Below are 21,757 nucleotides of genomic sequence, written 5' to 3'. Positions count from 1 at the left end.
GTGTGTGCGTGTGTGTGTGAGTACTTCTATAATATTTTGACTTTATTGTGTTAAAGTCTTCCATTATGATTGTGGATATGTGTAATTTTCCCATTATTTCTGTAAATTTCCCCTTAATTGAAGCAAGGCTATTTGGTGCATTCACATATAGAATTGTCATAATTTCTCAGTATACTGATTTCTTTCAGTAAAGAGATCTTCTTAGGGGTACCTGGTGCCTTAGTTGGTTAAGCATCCAAGATATCGACTCAGGTTGTGATCTGACAGTTGTGAGATCAAATCCCACATCAGGCTCCATGCTGAGCTTGGAGTCTGCTTGTGATTCTCTCTCTCCCTCTCTCTTTGCCTCTCCTCCATTCGTGCATGGGCTCTCTGGCATGCTCGGTCTCTCTCTCTCTCTCCCCAAATAAATTAATAAACTTGAAACATTTATAAGAAATATTCTTAAAGGAATATTCCGATTTCCACTGTTTCACTTTAAATGTCTGCTCTCAGCCTTGCTGTTGCTTCTTTGAAAGTAACATAAATTGCTACTCTCTGGATAATTTTAATGTTTTTTTCTTTGTCTTTGATTTTTAGCAGTTTATTCTTATACATTACAGCCATATTTTCTTTGTATTCAACCTAAATATTATTTGATTTAAATGATTATTGATACAGGTGATAATTTGATATAAATATTTAGTGAAAAATGAAGACACATTTTTATTTATTTATTTATTTATTTATTTAATGTTTATTAATTTTTTGAGAGAGAGAGACAGACCTGCTGAAGTAGGACGCTTAACCAACTGAGCCACCCAGATGCCCCTAGACACATTTAAATATAAAATGTATCCACTTATTATTTGATACAAATAATTATTTAGTTAAGTAATAGTGTGAAGTACATTTTAGTATATTTAATATTTTTGAATTGGGTCACTGAAAAGTGGAAGATTGTAAGATCTACAAAGATTTTAACATAACTTGCATTTAAATTTTAATGGGTTTTTACAATGGATTTTCCCCATTGTTTCACTTTATATTATTAAGCCATTATGGCAGTTAAGTTTGTACATGACTGTAATTTACAAATAGTCAGAAATCTTAGTTTCAGTTATACTATATTTTGTAACTATTTAAAAAAATTTGTAAGCTTTATTTATTTTTGAGAGAGAGAGACACAGAGCATGAGTGGGGGAGGAACAGAGAGAGACACACAGAATCCGAAGCAGGCTGCAGGCTCTGAACTGCCAGCACAGAACCTGATATGGGGCTCCAACCCATGAACCGTGAGATCATGACCTGAGCTGAAGTTGGATGTTTAACTGACAGAGCCACCCAGGCACCCCTTTTGTAACTATTTAAATAAAACATATCAATTTTGAGTAGGGTCCAATATGTTTTTTCAGTTACAAATGCCATCCCTTGAGTTCTCATAAGACCCAGACCCTGTGCCCTTGGTGCTCACTGTATACAATGTCTTAAATAGACACACTTATGTTATAGCCTCTCTGAGCTGCTCATCTGTTGACAACAAAGTGGTAGAAACGATTCACTCTTCTTGCAGGCAGTGGAATCTATTGCCCTCCCCGCCCGCCACCATGATATGAAGCATGCCATAAATTATGGGGCCTACAATACTTAATCCCTAATGGTCAGTATCAGTAGTGATGATGGTCTTTGTAATCCAGTCCACTGGGGGGTAGAATAAGCTTTCCCTCAAAATCATACTTTATTGATTTATTTTATTTTATTTTTGAATTTTAATTCCAGTATAGTAAACATAGAATATTATATTAGTTTTATGTGTACAATACAGTGATTCAACAATTCTATATCTGGTTTTAGAATCAGGGTAATGCTGGCCTCATAGAATGAGTTTGGAAGTTTTTCTTCCATTTATATTTTTTTTTTGCAAGAATAGGTATTAACTCTTCTTTAAATGCTTGTTAGAATTTTCCTGTGAAGCCATCTGGACCTGGACTTTTGTTTGTTGGGAGATTTTTTATTATTGATTCAATTTCTTTGCTTGTTATCTGTCTATTCAAGTTTTCTATTTCTTCCTAGTTCTGTTTTTGTAGCTTATTTTTAATTTTTTTAAATGTTTTTTTGTGTTTGTTTGTTTTTATTTTTGACACAGAGAGAGAGGACAGAGCATGAGCAGGACAGGGGCAGAGAGAGAGGGAGACACAGAATCCGAAGCAGGCTCCAGGCTCTGAGCTGTCAGCACAGAGCCCGACGCGGGGCTCGAACTCACAGACCCTGAGATGGTGACCTGAGCCGAAGTCGGATGCTCAACACACTGAGCCACCCAGGCCCCCTTCTGTTTTTGTAGTTCATATATTTCTAGGAATTTATCCATTTCCTACAGGTTGTCCAATTTGTTGGCATATAATTTTCATAGTATTCTCTTATAATTGTATTTCTGTGATGTTGGTTTGTATTTCTCCTCTTTCATTTGTGATTTCATTTATTTGGGTCTTTTTGTTTTCTTTTTAACAAGTCTGGCTTGGGGTTTATCAATTTTATTATTGTTTTCCAAAGAATCAGCTCTGGTTTCATTGACCTGTCCTACAGAATAGCTAAAATTAACAAAATAGGAAAAGACATTTGTTGGTGAGGATGTGGAGAAAGGAGGCCCCTCATCCACTATTAGTGGGAATGAAAATTGGTGCAGCCATGCCGGAAAACAATATGGAGCTTCCTCAGAAGCTTCAGCCAGTCTGGTGTGAGTGCAGTCCATTTGAACGACCCAGCAGAACTGCAATGGCCAGGCCTTCATGTCCTGCTTGCATGATCCCCTGTTCAGGGAAAGACTGAACTTGGGGAACAGCTCTGCAGCTAAGGCAGACGCTCAAGTAGCTAAAAGCTGCAAGCTGTCTACTGAATGCATATCCTTTATTGAAAGGAATCTGAGCAGTGTGCTTATCTTCAAGTCTATAACATGTATGTATGTAATGCATGTGTATATATGAAAGCCTTACAATTCTATAAAGCTAGAGGAAAAAATACGGTGATCTTTGGCCTGGTTAGTGAAGGATTCACAAAGAATAACATCTTTGAACTGTGCCTGGAGTATGAATATGCATCTATATTACCTCGGAACACTCTCTTTCTCTTGCTCTATTATTGGTTATATTAATGGCTGTGGAATCATACAGATAAATACTGTGGCTGTTAATATTAACCAATAAAACATAATCCAGAATTCATGGTTTTGCATCAGACAACTAATGTGACCAACCAGTCAAAACCAGCTTTGTGTTTCAAGCATATATGTTAAATTTAAATATTATTGAGGCTGTCATAGGGAAATAAAATGTCTTGTTTTCACACTTAAAGTCACTGTTTCGAGAAGGAGAGTTTAATGTTATTTTTCAAGGTTTTCTTTTATGTTCTGGGGAGGTAATAGTTTGCCAAATTAATTTTTATATCATTTATGATTTTACTTGTTAGCAACTATTGTTTTCCTTTAAGTATTATGCCTACACATGAAAGAGATACAGGAAAATTAACTCCTTTTTAAAAAAATGGTATAATTTTACCAACACTCACACGCACGCACAATATTAAATACTTAATGCCTAGAGGTCATGGTATTAAAATATATACATATAAAATGATATATTCTTGGAATAGTACATTGCAATCTTTTGTGGAAAGAAAATAATATTTATTTTTGTTCATTGTTATTGCAGTTAATTCTGAGAGACACAGCACCCGATCTTTCATGATATTTTATCAATACGTCAACCGCGACAAGAAAAATGGAAGCTCTCATTTTGAATATTGGAGAAGACAAACATTCTTTTTAAAGCATAGTTACTAGAAATGGAATAACCAGTAGCTACAGGAGAAAATTAATAACCAGGGACTGTATTATGAACTAAACATTTGTAATTTCATACTCTGGCATACATCTTTAGACTATGTTTGTGATACATAAATGGTACACTATGCTATATAAAGGCTTCGTGTAAACTGACTTCAACAACACTGCCATCCTGTTGTTTTTTTCTCATAAAAATGTAACCAGAAGTGGATAATTAGGGAAAGCATATCCCCTGTAGTGGTGGAAATAACAAAAGTAACACTTTGCATTTGGATGATAGTTCCATATTCCTCTGGGAAACTGAATTCCTTAAGACACAATAACCAGCTATCTTTGAGATGATCATATAGCAGCTGTTGTATTGATTTTTATTCAACTGAAATATTCATAAGATGTCATGCAAATGATCACAAAAGCTTTCTGGCCAAAACAAAGCTATTAAATCATGATAAGCTTCATCTTTAGTTAGGTTTCAGGCTACCTCACAAAGGAATTCTCACACACATAAAGTATTTAATAACAGAGTTCTCATTAAACTGAAAATTAGGTAGTGCAGGGTCAGTGTTTAATGAATTCAGATCCAGTGTTTCCTTCCAACATAATTTCCTTCTGATATCTTTGCATCTTCCCACATCCTGATTGTTTTTTTTTATACGCCAGCCTTACTGATTCATTTAAAGGCTACCACTTGAAACCTCTCTCCATATCTAATGAATTCTCATGTCATAATAATTAATTATTAAAATGAGTCTCAAATTAGCTAATTAAATGAGTCCTCACCTGTCTTAGTTCCTGGTTATGTATTTTTCTTTTTTGCCTCGATCACAGGGCTAGCGCATTGCGTCTTCTGATCTGAGTTTCATCCTCTCTACCATGATGGGGCTACAAATCCTTTCATGGGATTGTCATTTCCTCACTAATTTTATTTTTAGGGGCTGAATCTATGCTTGCGGCTGAATTATGACCCCCTCCCAAAGTTCATATGTTTAATAACAACCTTAAGTACCTTAGAATGTGACTGTGCTTGGACGTAGGGATGTTAAAAAGATAGAATGAGGTCATTAGGGTGGGCCCTAACCAATACGATTGTCCTTCCAGGGAGATTAGGACACAGACACAGGGTGAAGACCGTGTGTAGACACAGTGAGAAAATAGTCCAGAAGAGACCAATCCCCCTGACACCTTGACCTCAGACTTCCAACCATGAGAAATAATATTTCTGTTGTTCAAGTCACCCAGTACTAGTCTGTGGCACTATGCTGTGGCGGCCCTGACCCATGAATACACAGGCTAATTCCAAACTCCTAGACATGGCTTGTGCGTTTCTTTATAGTCAGGTGTCTCAGCCTTATCTTCGCTACTCATCACTTTTATCTGATCTATTCTTTTTCTTTTTTAAAAATGTTTCTTTATTTTTGAGAGACAGAGACATGGTATGAGTGGAGGAGGGGCAGAGACAGAAGGAGACACAGAATCTGAAGCAGGCTCCAGGCTCTGAGCCATTAGCACAGAGCCTGATGCGAGGCTCCAACTCACTAGCTATGACATCATGACCTGAGCCGAAGTCAGATGCTCAGCTAACTGAACCACCCAGGCACACCTGCTCTATTATTTTTCTTTCTCTCTTTTTAAAATTTCTCCACTTTCAGTATACAAATTTCCCTTTTTTTAAAAAATTCGGATTAGGCATTGCTATTTTTTTTGAGATGTTCTTGAAGCAACATTTATGCTTATGCAAACATTTGTATAACATCTCATAAACTTGATCATATTTGCACATGTGTATCGTTTTCTAGATAGTAATTTTGCATTGTTTATTTTTGAGTCCTTATTTTGGGTCCTCGTATTTGATTATTGAATTTGCTCAATAAATACAATACAAAAGAATGGTAAAATGGAGGCTTTGCACCATTGATTAATAACCAGGCTTGGGAGCCTGGGTGGCTCAGTTGGTTGAGCCTCCGACTTTGGCTCAGGTCATGATCTCAAGCTTGTGAGTTTGAGCCCCACATTGGGCTCTGTGCTGTCAGTGCAGAGCCTGCTTCCAATACTCTGTCATTTCGCAATGTATACATATATCAAATCATGTTATACGCCTAAAGCTGTCATAGGTCAGTTGTGTCTCAATTAAAAATCATTACAGAAAATGAGAGTTTTAGCATCAATAATTATAAAAGATATCCAATCCTCAGTATTTCCAGCTCAAATTAAGCCTTGGGTTTCTCATCAAGATTTACTATTCTGTCCGAGAAATTACAGAAGCCTGGTTATATACTGAAAACAAAGGAAATCTTTGGCTAACCTTCAGTCATAGGTCAACTGGAACATTCTAGGTTGAGATCACTTTCTGTAGAAGCTGAGGGAAGTGGAAAGGTTTTACTTTTGTACAGAGTTTTCCTTGCTGAGATGCAATCATGCAACCATATTAAAACTCTAAACCAATCCCCATAACTTTGTAGTGACCCCCAAAACATCCTTGAATAAATAAACCTATCATTAAAAAAGACTTTTGAAGACTTCCATTAGGGAAGTCGCATGAAAAATATTGGGGAAAGGATTATGTGTATAAGGATAGGAAAATTATTTTCGGAGATTGCTTAGAAAAATTAAAAATAAAGCTGTTAGAAATATTTTTCACAGATTATCATGGACATGTTTCCCAATCTGTTGGATAAATACCAATTGGTGTCATTTTGAGAGTATAAGACAATGTTTAGCTTCCCAAGAAACTAAAATTGCTTTCCAAAGTGGCCGTACCATTTTGCATTTCCACCAGCAATGGGTGAGAGTTTTTGTTTTTCTACATCCTCACCAGCAATTGGTATTATTAGTTTTTAAACTTTGTTTTTACAGGTTTGTCAACACCTCAAAACTGTTTTAATTTGCATTTTCTTAATAACAAATGATATGAAGCATATTTTTGTATGCTTATTTGCTATCTATCTGTGAGCTATTTATCATCTATCATCTATCTACCTATTTTTCTATCATCTCCATTGGTAGGTAGACATTCAGATCTTTATCTTATTTTAATTGAATTTTTAATTTTCTTGTTGTTGTATTTTCAAAAAAATTATTTTATTTTTTTTTTAAGTAGGATCCACAGCCAGCATGGAACCCAGTCTGGGGCTTGAATCCATGACGTTGACATCAAGACCTGAGCTGAGTTCAAGAGTCAGATGCTTAACTGACTGAGCCACCCAGACGCTTCCTTATTATTGTTTTTTAAATAGTTCTTATTATATTTTGGATGCATGTCTTTTACTTGGTATGTAATTTGTCACTATTTTCTCTCAGTAAGAAACTTGTCTCATCTATTAACGGTGACTTTGTGCAAAAGTTTTCATTTTGATGAAATTTTAAAAAGTTTTTTTTTTCTTTTATGGACTGTGATTTTAGTGTTGTAGCTGAAAACTCATCACCAAATCCAAAATTGCCTTGTTTTTTTTTTTTTTCTGAGTTGTATGGCTTTGCATTTTACATTTCAATCTAAAATCCATTTTGAGTTAATTTTTTCATAAAATGTAAAGTCTGGATCTAGTTTCATTTTTGTGCATATGGATGCACAATTGTTCAACGCTGTTGAAAAGATGATCTCTTCTTCATTGAACTGCTTTTGTGTTTGGTCTAAAATTAGCTGACTATATATGTTTTGTCTATTTCTGGGTCTCCTTTATTTTGCTAACCACTGTTTCTATTCTTTCACTAATGCATTAATTTTTGGGCATATGTGTTTCTATATTTGTTTGTGTGAGAAATAAAGAGAAAGAGAGAAGTATATATATTTTTTTTAGTTTAAAACAAGCAAACTGTGTATGTAAAGTATACGTTTCTACATTTTTTCTCACTAAACCCTGACATTTGAAATAAATACAAGTTATTTCCTAAGACCACACTACACAGGGAATGAGGTACCCAAGTGAAAAAACAAAACTAGGAAACAATTACCTTTATTTTAGAGAAAGAACATGTTGAACAATGACTGCCTCAAATAAGATCTTTGAAATTACAAAAGGTCATTCAGGAAATTGCAGTAAAAATCTTCAAAAGGAATTTGTTAGGAAGTGGAGATATAAAATGTATTCTTCAGTGAGTAGAATTTACATGAGATTTTCTGTTAGTGCTGCTGCTATGGAGCATTTAAGGAAAGTGAAGCTTGATATTTATGGTTTGCAGTACTTTTAGACATAACAGCTTTACAGATTATAAGTCTTTGGAAGGGTTAACTGAGGAAGGGGTATTACTTGTACAATGTCTCCTCTGTAGCTAATGCGCAGGGATGTTATGGTGTTTTGGTTCAAGGACACTCACTGTGAGTGTGTTGCTGAAGGAAAACAGACGATCTAACGGGCTTCTGTGAGCAGCGGTGCCTCGTGCATGGTGACCTTAAAGAAGGTGAGGTAATACCTGTTTAGACGCTGTTCCTTTGGCCCTTGGCTGTAACTGCCAATAAGGAAAGGAAGGTGGGAATCCACAGCTGGGCTCAAAAGTTCATGTCTTTTTCTAGGCACGTCATGAAGGACCAAGATCCAGAGAAGTCAATCATTCCTTGATAGTGGCTATCAATTATATCTGAAATATTTCTATCCTGATATAACTAGCCAGGAAAAAAAGAAAAAGAAGGAGAAAAAGAATCAATTCAATATAGAGAAAGCCTGAGCTTTAACAACTTTACTCTGTCTCCTGGTCTACTTTCATTTATTATCTACACTTATCATCTACATTTATGAAACAGACAATTAGCCTACAATTAGTGATCTGATCCTAGTTTCTTGCTGTTTACAACCAATATCTTGATGCAATTGTCAATGATGCCTCCCTTTATCTTCAAAAATATTTCCATGTATGAAAAATATATGATGGCTGTACCACCAACATTTTCAAATGACTGGGTTTTTAAGATGTTGTTTTAATGCCTTTTCTACCAGAAACAGATGAAACAAAAAAAGAAGAAAAAGGGATTTTAGTTTCTGTTTCTATATAATCTTTATTTATTCGCTGAAAGTATTTCATAGGCAACTAAACAAAGGAAAACAATGCATAAACAACATAAGAAGTTTAATAAAAAAAAAAAAAAACAGAGACTTTCAAAAAGAACCAAACAGAAATCCTGGAACTAAAGAATACAATGATACATCTGAAAAATTCAAAAGAGAGCTTCTACAAAACAATCAGGAAAAAAAAAAACAGGCAAAGTTCAAAAAAAATTGAAATTAGCCAGTTAGAAAAATGAAAAGAGAAATGAATGAACAAGAGTGAAGAAAGATCATTGATTACGTGAATTATGGGAAAACTCCATGTAGGTGAACATTCAAATAATGGCAGTCCAAGAAGAAAAGAGAGAGAGAAAAGGAAGAAATATTATACAAAGAGAAAAGGCAGAGAGAAAATACTTCACAAATCATGGGGCAATGTGGACATCCAGGTACAGGAAGAGAAAATAACTCAGAGACACATGGAATTAAGTTGTTAAAAGTCAAAGAGAAGGAGAAAAAATTGAAAGCAGCAATATAAAAACAATTTATCAAGGAAATCTCCATTAAGCTATCAGTGGGCCAGCAGGGAATGGGATATTTGCAAAATACTGGAAAAACAACAACAACAACAACAACAACAACAACAAACCCTACAACCAAGAGTACTATACCCAGAAAAGCTGTCCTTCAGAAATGAAAGAGAGACAAAGACAAAGCTAAGAAAATTAATCACCATTGAACCAGCATTATAATAAATGCTGAAGGGATTTCTGCAAGTTGAAATGAAAGGATGCTAAGTAACTACATGAAAACATAAAAGCATAAAACTCACTGGTAAAGGTAAATATATAGTCAAATTCAGAAAACTTTCTTTACAAATGTTGTAATGATGGTGTATAAATCAATTGTGCCTATAGTATAAAAGTTAAGAAACTAATATTGAAAATAATTATAGCTACAATAATTTGTTAACACATGCACTATATAAAAACATGTAAAGTGTGACATCGCCAGCACAAAATATGGAGGGAGGAAAAGTCAAAGTGTGGTTTTGGTATGCAATTGAAGGTAAGTGATTATCAGCTTAATACAGACCGTTTATATCTATAAGATGTTTTATGTAAGCGTGCTCGTTACCACAAAAACAAAACTTATAGTAATCACATAAAAAATAAAGAGAAATCAATTCATCAGAAAGGGACATAGTAAGACAAGATTAAAGGAACAATGGAACTAAAAAAACTGTAAGAAAACAATTAAAAAATAAAAATAGCAAATTATTACTTTCAATAATTACTTTAAAAGTAAATAGCTAACATTCTCCAATAAAAGACCAAGCGTCTGAATAGGTAAGAGGATTCACTAAGGGGCTTCTGGGTGGCTCAGTCACTTAAGATTCTGACTCTTGGTTTAGGCTCAGGTCATGATGTCGTGGTTCGTGAATTCAAGCCCTGTCAGTGCAGGGCCTGACAGTGTGGGGTCTGCTTGGGTTCTCTCTCTCTCCCTCACTTGCTACCCCCCTCCCACTCTCTCTCTAAATAAATAAATAAACTTTAAAAAAAGAACAAGAGGAAGACTTTGGAGAAGCATGGATGGAGGCTCTCAGCTTGTCTCATCCCTGAGACACAGATCAGCACCAACCCGTCTTGCACACCTAGGAAATTGATCTGAGGATTAATACAACAATCTGCATAACTTGAGCCACAGAACTTGGCAGGTATGTGGGGCAGAGACGTGGACTTGGGGAGAGAAAAGCTGTGGAGGGTAGGGAGCTGTTTTGTGGAGAAAGGACAGAGAAAGGGGGACAGTGCAGGACATTGGGAGCCTGCAGGAAACGCACTCTTCCGCAAATAGCTGGAGAAAGAGAGAGAGTGAAGATAAAGAGAGAAAGCGAGAGAGTAAAAACACTTGCAAGGGACTGAACAAGAAATCTGTTCCCCAAATCCACTGACGGGGAGAAAGGAGAGGGTTTCAATACCGTTAGGATTTTACAAACAGTGGAGCAAAGAGTCAGAAATTCCAGAGCTCAGTGCCTGGAGGTGCTCTGGTGAGGGAGTAGGGCGAATCCGTAGGAGCGGACAGTGAGGCCTGCGGGGTCCATGTGCCACAGGGGGAGAAGTGGTTCTCCTGCTTGGAGTTCCTTGGCGGGTTCCGCCAAGGTCCAGGCGGACCCCGGAGAGCAGGCACATTTCCTGGCATCGGGACAAAGATACTAGAGTGCAGTGAAGCCCGGTGCCAGCTGTGTGTTGTGATTTGCCATAATCTTTGAACCGCTGCCTCCGCATAAATGTTTTCTGGGGCGAGAGGCACCCAGACCTTGTTCCGCGCGACCTGCCTCCAGAGAATCGAGTGGGTCCAAGCTGCAGGGGTTTGGAAACCATCTGCTGGAGAAAGGAGCTCAACTGCACCCTCTAAGCACGTGCCCCAGTCACTCCACCTGCTTAGTGTAAGGACTACAGAAGGTTTCATAGTTTGAGTTCTAGGGGAAACTGAAGTTAACTTCATTTGGGTTTAATTCTGTTTGTTCCTTTATGTGTTTGTTTTCTGTTTGTTTTGTTAGGTTTTTGCTTCTGTCTTTGTTTACATTGTTATTTTCCTTTTTGTCTTTACTGGATACAGAAAGAGAAAAATTTAATTTTATTTTCTTTTGAAAAAAATTTAAAAAAAGTTTATATTATTGGGGAACCTGGGTGGCTCAGGTAAGCGTCTGACTTCGGCTCAGGTCATGATCTCACGGTGCGTGAATTTGAGCCCTGTGTCAGGCTCTGTACTGACAGCTCAGAGCCGGGAGCCTGCTTCGGATTCTGTGTCTCCCTCTCACACTGCTCCTCCCCACTCACGCTCTGTCTCTCGTTCTCTCAAAAATAAACATTAAATTTTTTATATTATTCTTTACTATGTTTTTTATTTTTGTATATTTTTATTACATTTCATTTATTTCATTTTATTCTATTTTATTCTATAACTTCGTTTTAATTTTTAAAATTTTTCTTACTTTTTATTTTCTTTCTTTTCTTTCCTTATTTTCTCTATTCTATCAAGCTTCTTTCAACAAGCAGACCAAAACACACTTAGGTCTAGCTTCCTTCATTTGATTTTTTTATTTTTATGTTTTTTAAATTTATTTTCATTTCATTTATTTTTTAATTTTTTTATTATTTTTATTCTTCCTTGAAAATGACAAAACAAAGGAATTTACCCCATAGAAACCACAGGAAGAAATGACACCCAGGGCCTTAAGCAACAAAGATATAAGCAAGATGTCTGAACTAGAATTTAGAACCATGATAATAAGAATATTTACTGGGTTTGGAAAAAAAACATAGAATCCCTTTCTGTGGAGATAAAAGAAGTAAAATGTAGTTAGGACTAAATTAAAAATGCTATAACCAAGATGCAATCTCAAATGGATGCCACGATGGCAGAATGGACAAAGCAGAGAAGCGAATCAGCAATGTAGAAGATAAAATTATGGAGAATAATGAAGCATAAAAAAAGGGAAACAAAGGCAAAAAGTATGATACAAGGCTTAGAAAACTCAGTGACTTATTAAAATGGAATAACATCTGAATAATAGGAGTCCCAGAAGATGGAGACAAGGAAAAGGGGCAGAAGCCTCAAACCAGAAGAAAAGGAAAATAATAAAGATTAGAGTAGAAATCAATGATATATATTAAAAAAAAAAAGTAGAACAGATCAATGAAACCAGGAGCTGCTTCTTTGAAAAAATTAACCCAATTGATAGACCCCAACCAGATTCATCAAAATAAAAAGAAAAGGACTCAAATAAATAAAACCAAGAAACAAACTCAAAATGGTTGAAAGACTTAAACATAAGACAGAAAGCCATCAAAATCCAAGAAGAGAAGACAGGCAACAACCTATTTGACCTTGGCCGGAGCAACTTCTTATTTGACATGCCTCCAGAGGCAAGGGAAACAGAAGCAAAAATTAACTAATGGGACCTTATCAAGATAAAAAGCTTCTGCACAGTGAAGGAAACAGTCAACAAAACTAAAGACAACCGACGGGATGGGAGAAGATATTTGCAAATGATATATCAGATAAAGGGTTAATATCCAAGATCTATTCAGAACTTATCACACTCAACACCTAAAAAAACTATTCAGTGAAGAAATGGGCAAAAGACATCAACAGAGACTTTTCCAAAGAAGACATCCATGTGACTAACAGACACATGAAGAAATGCTGCATATCACTTATCATCAGGGAAACACAAATCAAAACCACAATGAGATACCACCTCACACCTGTCAGAATAGCTAACATGAACAACTCAGGCAACAACAGATGTTGGTGAAGATATGGAGAAAGGGGAACACTTTTGCTCTGCTGGTGGGAATGCAAACTGGGCAACCACTCTGGAAAACAGTGTGTAGATTCCTCAATAAATTAAAAATAGAGATAGCCTATGATTCAGCAATTACACCACCAGGTATTTATCCAAAGGATTCAGGAGTGCTGTTTCAAAGGGCACATGCAGCCCTATGTTTATAGCAGTGTTGTCAACAATAGCCACAGTAAGGAAAGAGCTTAAATGTCCTTTGACTGATGAATGGATAAAGAAGATGTGGTATATATATATATATATATATATATATATACACACACATATATATATATATATATGTAGAAGAAATCTAAAAAACATAGAAGAAATCTAAAAAACAAAAGAAAACAACAAAGTATTTTGAGACAAATAAAATTTGAGAACACAACATACCACAATTTATAGGCTACAACAACAGCAGTTCTAAGAGGGAAGTTTATAGCAATAGATGCAAATAAGAGAAAAGAAAGATCTCATATAAACAATCCAACTTAAAATCTTATGGAAATAGAAAAAGAAGAACAAACTAAGCCCAAAGTTAGTAGGAGGAAGAAAACAATAAAGATTGGAACAGAAATAAATGAAATAGAATCTAGAAAGACAATAGGAAACAAAAAACAGTGAAAGGAAGAATTAGTTGTTTTTTTTTTTTGAAAAGATATACAAAATTGACAAAGCTTTGGAGGGACTAGCCAGGAAAAAATCAGAGAGATCTCAGAATTTAAGAATTAAAGGACACCACAGAAATATAAAGGGCCATTACAAGAGTTATTATTCTTATGAACTTCCAAATGCCAACAAATTTGACAGCCTAGATGAAATGGATACATTCCTAGTACAATCTATGAAGACTCAATCATGAAGAAATAGAAAGTCTGGACAAACTAATAAGGACTATGGAGATAGAACCAGTAAGCAGCAACTTCCCACCAGAAGTCTGGGAAAACAAACAAGGCCCAGAACCAAATGGTTTCACTACTGAAATCTACAAAAGTTTAAAGAAGAATAGATATTAATCTTTCTCAAACTCTTCTAAAAATAGAAGAGAAAGGAACACCTCAGAATCATTTTATGAGGCCAGCATACCTTACTTTGATACTTTGGTATCAAAGCCAGATGAGGACACTACAAGAAAAGCAAACTATAGGTCAATATCCCTGGTTAATATAGGTACAAAAAACTCAACAACTGTTAGCAAACCAAATTCAACAGCACATGAAAAGGATCATATACTAAGGTCAATGGGATTTACCTCTGCCAGGGAGCAAAGATGGCTTCAAAATGCAAATCCATGCATGTGATACACCACATTAATAGAATAAATGATGAAAATCATATAATCTTTTCAAGAAATGTAGAAAGGGTTTTTGACAAAATTCAACTCTCAAGATATGGAATATAGTAAGAACATATCTCAACATAATGAAGGCCATGCATGACAAATCCACAGCTGACATCTTATTCAGTGAAAGTTTGCAAGCTTTTCCTCTACAATCAGGAAGAAGACAAGGGTGCTTGTTCTTTTGATTTCTATTCAACATAATACTAGAAGTCCTACCCAGAGCAGGTAGGTAAGAAAAAGAAATAAAAAGCATCCGGGTCAGATAGGAAAAGATAAAATTGTCTGTTTTCAGATAACATGATCTTATAAAAATAAAATCATTAAGACTATATGATAACTGTTAGAAATAATATATGAACTCAGCAATGTTGCAAGATACAAAAGAAACATACAAATTCAGTTGCATTTGTAAATATTAACAATGAAATATATTAGAAAAATAAGGGAAACAATTTTATTTACAGTGGAATCAAAAAGAATAAAGTACTTAGGAATAAATTTAACCAAGAGGAGAAAGATCTGTATAGTGGGGAGCTATAAGACATCAGTGAAAGAAATGGGAAAAAACGCACAGACAGATGGAAAAAATACCCATATTCATGGACTGGAAGAATTAATGCTACTAAAATGCCTCCATTACCCAAATCAATTTACAGAGTCGATGAAATTCCTATCAAAGTTGCAATGGTATTTCTCATAGAAATAGACAAAACTATTCTAAAATTTGTATTGGTACATGAAAGACCCTAAATGACAAAAACAAACTTGAGAAAGAAGAACAAAGCTAGAGGCATTACATTTCCTGTTCAAACCACATTACAAAACTATCATAATCAGAATAATATCATTCTAGCAGAAAAAAATGACATATACACCAATGCTATAGAATTGTAGTCTTGAAATAAAGCCAGCTATATACAGCCAATAAGTATTTGATGTGGGAGCCAAGAACACTCAATGGGGAGAAGATAGCCTCTTCAACAAATGGTGTTGGGAAAACTGGATAACCACATGGAAAAGAATGAAATTGGATCCCTATCTTATACCACTTACAAAAACTAACTTGAAATGGGTAACAGACTTAAACATAAGACCCACAATGGCAAAACTCCTGGAAGAGAACAGGGAAAAGGTTCCTTGACATTGGTCTTGGGTATAATTTTTTGCATATGACACCAAAAGTAAAAGCAGCCAAAGTAAAAATAAACAGGCAGTACTACATCAAACTAAAATGTTTCTGCACAGCCAAAGAAACAATGAGGTGACATACAGAGTGGGAAAAAATATTTGAAATCAGATATGAGATCAGGAATTAATAATATCCAAAATACAGAACTCTTATAACTCAATAGCATAAAATCAAACAAGGTGGTTTAAAAATGGACAGAGTACCTGAATAGACATTTTTTTTCCAAAGAAAACATACACATGAACTACAGGTAAAAATGAACTAAAGGATTCTCGACATCACTAATCATCAGGGAAATACAAGTAACAATCACAATGAGATATCACCGCACACTGTTAGAATGACTATCATTAAGAAAACAAGAGGGGCGCCTGGGTGACTCAATAAGTAAAGGGATCCACTCTTGGTTTCTATTCAGGTCATGATCTCATGGTTGGTGATTTTGAGCCCCACGTGGGGCTCGGTGCTGACAACAGAGCTTACTTGAGATTCTCTCTCTCTCCTGTTCTCTCTGTCCCTCCCTTGTTTGCGCTCCCTCTCTCTTTCTGTCTTTCAAAATAAATAAGCTTAAAAAAATAAAAGACAGATAAAATGTTGGTGAGGATGTGGAGAAAAGGGGACCCTACTGCACTGTTGATCAGAATTTAAATTGGTGCAGTCTCCATAGAAAAAAAGGATGGAATTTCCTCGAAAAATTAACAGTAGAAATACCACGTGGCCTAGCATTCCCCTTTCTACGTATATATCTGAAGGAAATGAAATCACAATATTGAAAAGATATCTATGCTCCCATGTGCATTGCGTATTAGTCATGATAGCCAAGATACGGAAACAACATAAGTGTCCACTGACAGATGAATGGATAAAGAAGTACATAGACACTGGAATATTATTCAGCAATTAAAAAAAAAAGGAAATATTGGGGCACCTGAGTGGCTCAGTTGATTTAAGTGTCTGACTTCGGCTCCAGTAATGATCTCACGTGTGAGTTGAGCCCTATCAAATTCTCTCTCTCTCTCAAAAATTAAAAACTATTTTTATTTTTTATTTTTATTTATTTTTTCTTCAATATATGAAATTTACTGTCAAACTGGTTTAAAATTTTTTTTTTTAATTTTTTTTCAACGTTTTTTATTTATTTTTGGGACAGAGAGAGACAGAGCATGAACGGGGGAGGGGCAGAGAGAGAGGGAGACACAGAATCGGAAACAGGCCCCAGGCTCCGAGCCATCAGCCCAGAGCCTGACGCGGGGCTCGAACTCACGGACCGCGAGATCGTGACCTGGCTGAAGTCGGACGCTTAACCGACTGCGCCACCCAGGCGCCCCTAAAAATGTTTTTAAAAAAGGAAATATTGTCGTTTTTGACAACATGGATGGACCTTGAGGGTGTTACAGTGTGTGAAATAAGCCAGGCAGAGAATGACAAATACTGCATGATCTCACTTATATGTGGAATCGAAAAACAGCCATATTCAGAGAAGCAGAATGTTGCAAGATGATGCCAGGAGCTGGAGCTGGGAAAATGGGAAGGTATTGGCCAAAGGGTACAAACTTCCAGTTCGAAAATGGGTAAGTTTTGGGGATCTAATGTACAGCATGTTTACTATAGTTAACAATGCCGTAATAGATACTTGAAAGTTACAAAGAGAGTAGATCTTAAATGTTCCCTCTCTCTCTCTCTCTCTCTCACACACACACACACACGTATTTAATCATACGTGTGGGGATGAATGTGTTACCTAACCTTATTGTCATAATTTTTTGCAATATATACATACATCTAACGATCACATTGTACACTTTAAATTCGTACAATATTACAAGCAAATTTTTAAAAAAGTATGTTATGTAAGAAATATGGTTTCTAACTTATTTATGTAGGGAAAATCTATAGGGATTTGAAAGGCAACATTTGTGACAGTAATTCAACGGAGTCATATTTCTGTAGCATACACTTAAGGCAAAAGACTGCCTTAAATGCTCAGAACATAAAATAGTACTTTTGCCTATAATGCTAAAATTATATCATCCTGTTTCTGATGCTTCTTTCATCTTGACATAGCCATTCCCATTTTATGCCCTTTGGATGTTTTATTTATTTTTAACAGATAGAACCAAAAACCAGTAATATATGTAGTGCAGTGAGTTAGAACAAAGGAATTGGAGTCATACTGCTTCGCCTCAATTCCCAGCTCTGTCTTCATAGCTCTACAATTAAACCTGGCTTCATACCTTTGCCCCTCAACTTCCTCATATGTAAAATTGTCGTAAAAATAGACCTTCCTAATAGTGGGCACAGGGTCAATCAAGTAAGATCATGATTAGAGTATTGAACATGACCCACACATAAACATTTTTTATCATCATCATGACCAGCGTGGTTTCGTTCAGCTTTCATTTCTTATAGCGGGATGCCAACAACACAAGGTCAGGTGTAATGAGTCATTTCCCCCCTGTTCAGGTGAATGAATACACGGTTAAGAAGTTTGGTGTTACCCGGCCCCTGAGCCAGAGTCAAGGCAGCAGGTTCTGCTCTCTCTTAATCACTCATGATGTTAGGCAAGGCCTTGAACGTCCACGACATCGCATTCCTATATAGACACAAGGCTAAGTAATCATGAATGTCCTTGCCAGAACGAATCATTTAGAATTTTATGAAATAATCAACTCCTAATAAGACTAGTGAAACCTGAGTTCCTAGGAGTCTGTTGTCATGTCTATAGATTGCCTATTAAAAGCTTTCTCTCACTAACTGTGTGCCATCACACAGTTTTCTGTCCTGCTAGCTCCAATTTAGGAAGTGAAGGTGTTATTCTACACTCAGCATGATTCAGTGTCGATCGGTGGTCTAACACCACTAGCATATTAACTAATAGAGTATTAACTTAAAGACACGCTAACAAATGCAAATACAAAGTATTATCTTAAAGGGGAAGAAACAATGCAAAGGGAGGATTCTATTTTTTTAATATAAAATTTATTGTCAAATTGGTTTCCATACAACATCCAGTGCTCATCCCAACAGGTGCCCTCCACAATGCCCATTACCCACTTTCCCCTCCCTCCCACCCCCCATCAACCCTCAGTTTATTCTCAGTTTTTAAGAGTCTCTTATGGTTTGCCTCCTTCCCTCTCTAACTTTTTTTTTACTTCCCCTCCTCCATGGTCTTCTGTTAAGTTTCTCAGAACCCACATAAGAGTGAAAACATATGGTATCTGTCTTTCTCTGTATGACTTATTTCACTTAGCATTACAGCAAAGAGAGGATTCTGAAGACACATGCTTGACAACTTTAGGGTAGTATTTGGAATGTCACAGTATGCATCCCCATGTGTGTGGGGGGGTCTTTTTACAATAATCTTTTAGGTGGATTTCTAGTAAGTGTTTATAAGTTCATCCATCAATATATGTGCTCTATCTAAGTAAAAAAAAAATAATAAATTTGATGCCTAATCTTAGGTCTGGAAAACTGTTGAATATTGTGAGACAAACTGCTTAGAAAACATCTCAGAAACCCTAACAACATTAACTGGCCTGATACAGATCGGGGGTGCATGCTTTGAGGTTGGATGTGGAGATATTATACTTTTGTTTCAGACATTGCTGGTCCTGACCTATTTCTAGCATCATTTGGGGTTTTAGGTTCTCAATAGGGACCAAAGTCATTCAAGTCTCCCAGGTTGGCCTAGGCTCTCGTGATTACCAAAAGATCCCAGGACACTGCCCTGACCAGAAAATCTAGTACCTGGTGAAGAACCACTTCCTAGAGTGTCCAGGCTGAAGGGTTCCTCTCATTGGTCCTGGCATTTGTGGCAGATGTTCAGGGAACTATTAAAAAGCAAGTTAAAGAATGGAAGAACCAGCACAGTGCTTTTCAGTTGGCTTCTTTATCAATGATTGATTATGTGTATATATATATATATATATATATATATATATATATATATATATGACTTTTCTCTCTCCAGATTCTGTTACTGAACTGTCAGTCTTTCAATACTGAGAAGTGTCTTTGTGACTTCTAAAAAATCATAAACTATTTGGTTCCAATTCATTTTAGATTTTTAAAACCTTAGATCCTTGATGTGAATATTCCAAATCACCAAAGGATCTCAGGCAGTATGCTTTCAGCTACCATTTTGATTTGCGTGTCAGACTTGGGATTCTTATGGACAGTTGTCAACTGTCTCTTAATGAAAAGAAATAAAAGAAATAAAATTTTCCTCTTATGATAAGTGATGAACAGAGAAATATCTGTATCTAAGGTAATCCAGTCTTTAAGAAACAGTTCCCAAGGGTACTCCAATAGTTATGGATTCCTAACTGATTAATAATTCACACTTCCTTGTGGAGCTAGGTTCTAATTAGAAAAAAGCACATTGATCTCACCTTACAAAAGCCTTCACAACTGAAAATATATCAGTACCTATACATTTTTTTCTTGCCAGCTAAAAATTCTTTTTTTCAGAAATCTAAATAAATTATTTAACAAATATTTTTATTGTTTATGTATAGTATTTAAATTGGCCAGGATAATCTATGCCATTGTTCTTTGTGCTCCTTTTTTTTTAATTTTACAGACCTATTTAGTTACCTTTTTTTCCCAAGTATTAACTACTTCTTAATTATTGGAATTTATTGCCTGCTCTCATTATTGTAAGAAGTTCACGTGGTAGATAGAGTATTAAGGGATTGCTGTGGAAATGTGTCCGTATCTACTGAACTTGTACTAGATACTGACTGCTGTAATCTCTACTTTGGCAGTCCTTCACATGATTTGTTTCTCAGCCTTGGGCACATGAACACCTGTTTTGAAAATCACCTGTTATAATGCATGTCAATGTGTTCTTGGAATTTTTTTTTTCTTGCGCAGGGACTATTTCAGAGAGCACAATCCTGTGAAAATATATAGAAGGGTATTAAAGGGGGTCTGTCTTATGCAGAAATCACAGACACGTCCTTCCCTCTCGAGTTAACATAAAGTCATGTTCAGAGAATGCATAGGACTAGAAATTAAATTCTCTGGGAAGTGTTCATTTTTTTCTCTTAAGTCTGTATACTATATACTCTCCTAGTCCCGCAACAGGTAGACTGGATTGAACTCTCATTTACCTTTGGTAGGAGTGTAAATTGGTAACGTGTTTAGAAAACTGGTTGGTAATATAGTGAATATGCTCTATAATAGAATACAGGAATCCCATCCCTCAGTAAATACCCAACAGAAACCGATACATACGTTTACCAAAATATATCTGAGAATGTTCATAGTGGTGCCATTCATAATTGTACCCGATTGTAAAGTATCCAAATGCCCATAAGCAGTTGAATGATGAATAGAGTTGAGGTGGATTCACACACAATGGCTGACAGCAAAATGATGAATGATCTACACCTACAGGCAGCAAACATGAATGAATTTCCAAGCGCGATACTGAGAAAAATACGCCAAGCGTAAACAAGTTTTTACTATGGAATTAATAAAATACAGAAATGAATCTATACTCCTGGAAAACAGGATGGTGATTACTCTTAGGGAGTGGTCCTATAATAAGAAGGCAGTGTGCAACTTCGAATTATTTTTTTTCCTTGAATTCAAATCCCAGCATTTTTACCACCGATTGACCATATGTTCAAAACTCTGTCCGCATAAGTTTCTTCATCTGTAAGATTGGGATAATGATAGCACCCATATCATAAGGTTGTTAGAGGAGTATTATTTAAGTCTTTAATTCATTGTGAGTTTATTTTTGTGTATGGTGCTAAAACGTGGTCCAGTTTCATTTCTTTTCTTTTTTTTTTTTTTTTTTACATGTAGTGGTCCAATTTTCCCAACACAGTTTATTGAAGACACTGTCTTCCTCCATTGCATATTCTTGCCTACTTCATCATAGATCAGTTAACCATATAATTGTAGGTTCATTTCTGGGCTCTCTGTTCTGTTCCATTGATCTATGGTATCTATTTTTGCACAAGTACCATATTGTTTCAGTTACTAGGGCTTTGTAATATATCTTGACATCTGGAATTGTGATGCTTCTGGCTTTGTTCTTTCTCAAGATTGCTTTGGCTATTCAGGGTCT

This window comes from Panthera tigris, chromosome F2 (assembly GCF_018350195.1).
Source record: "Panthera tigris isolate Pti1 chromosome F2, P.tigris_Pti1_mat1.1, whole genome shotgun sequence".
NCBI classification, from domain to species: domain Eukaryota; kingdom Metazoa; phylum Chordata; class Mammalia; order Carnivora; family Felidae; genus Panthera; species Panthera tigris.
The sequence above is the reverse complement of the archived record's forward strand: the minus strand, read 5'-3'. Positions refer to the sequence as shown.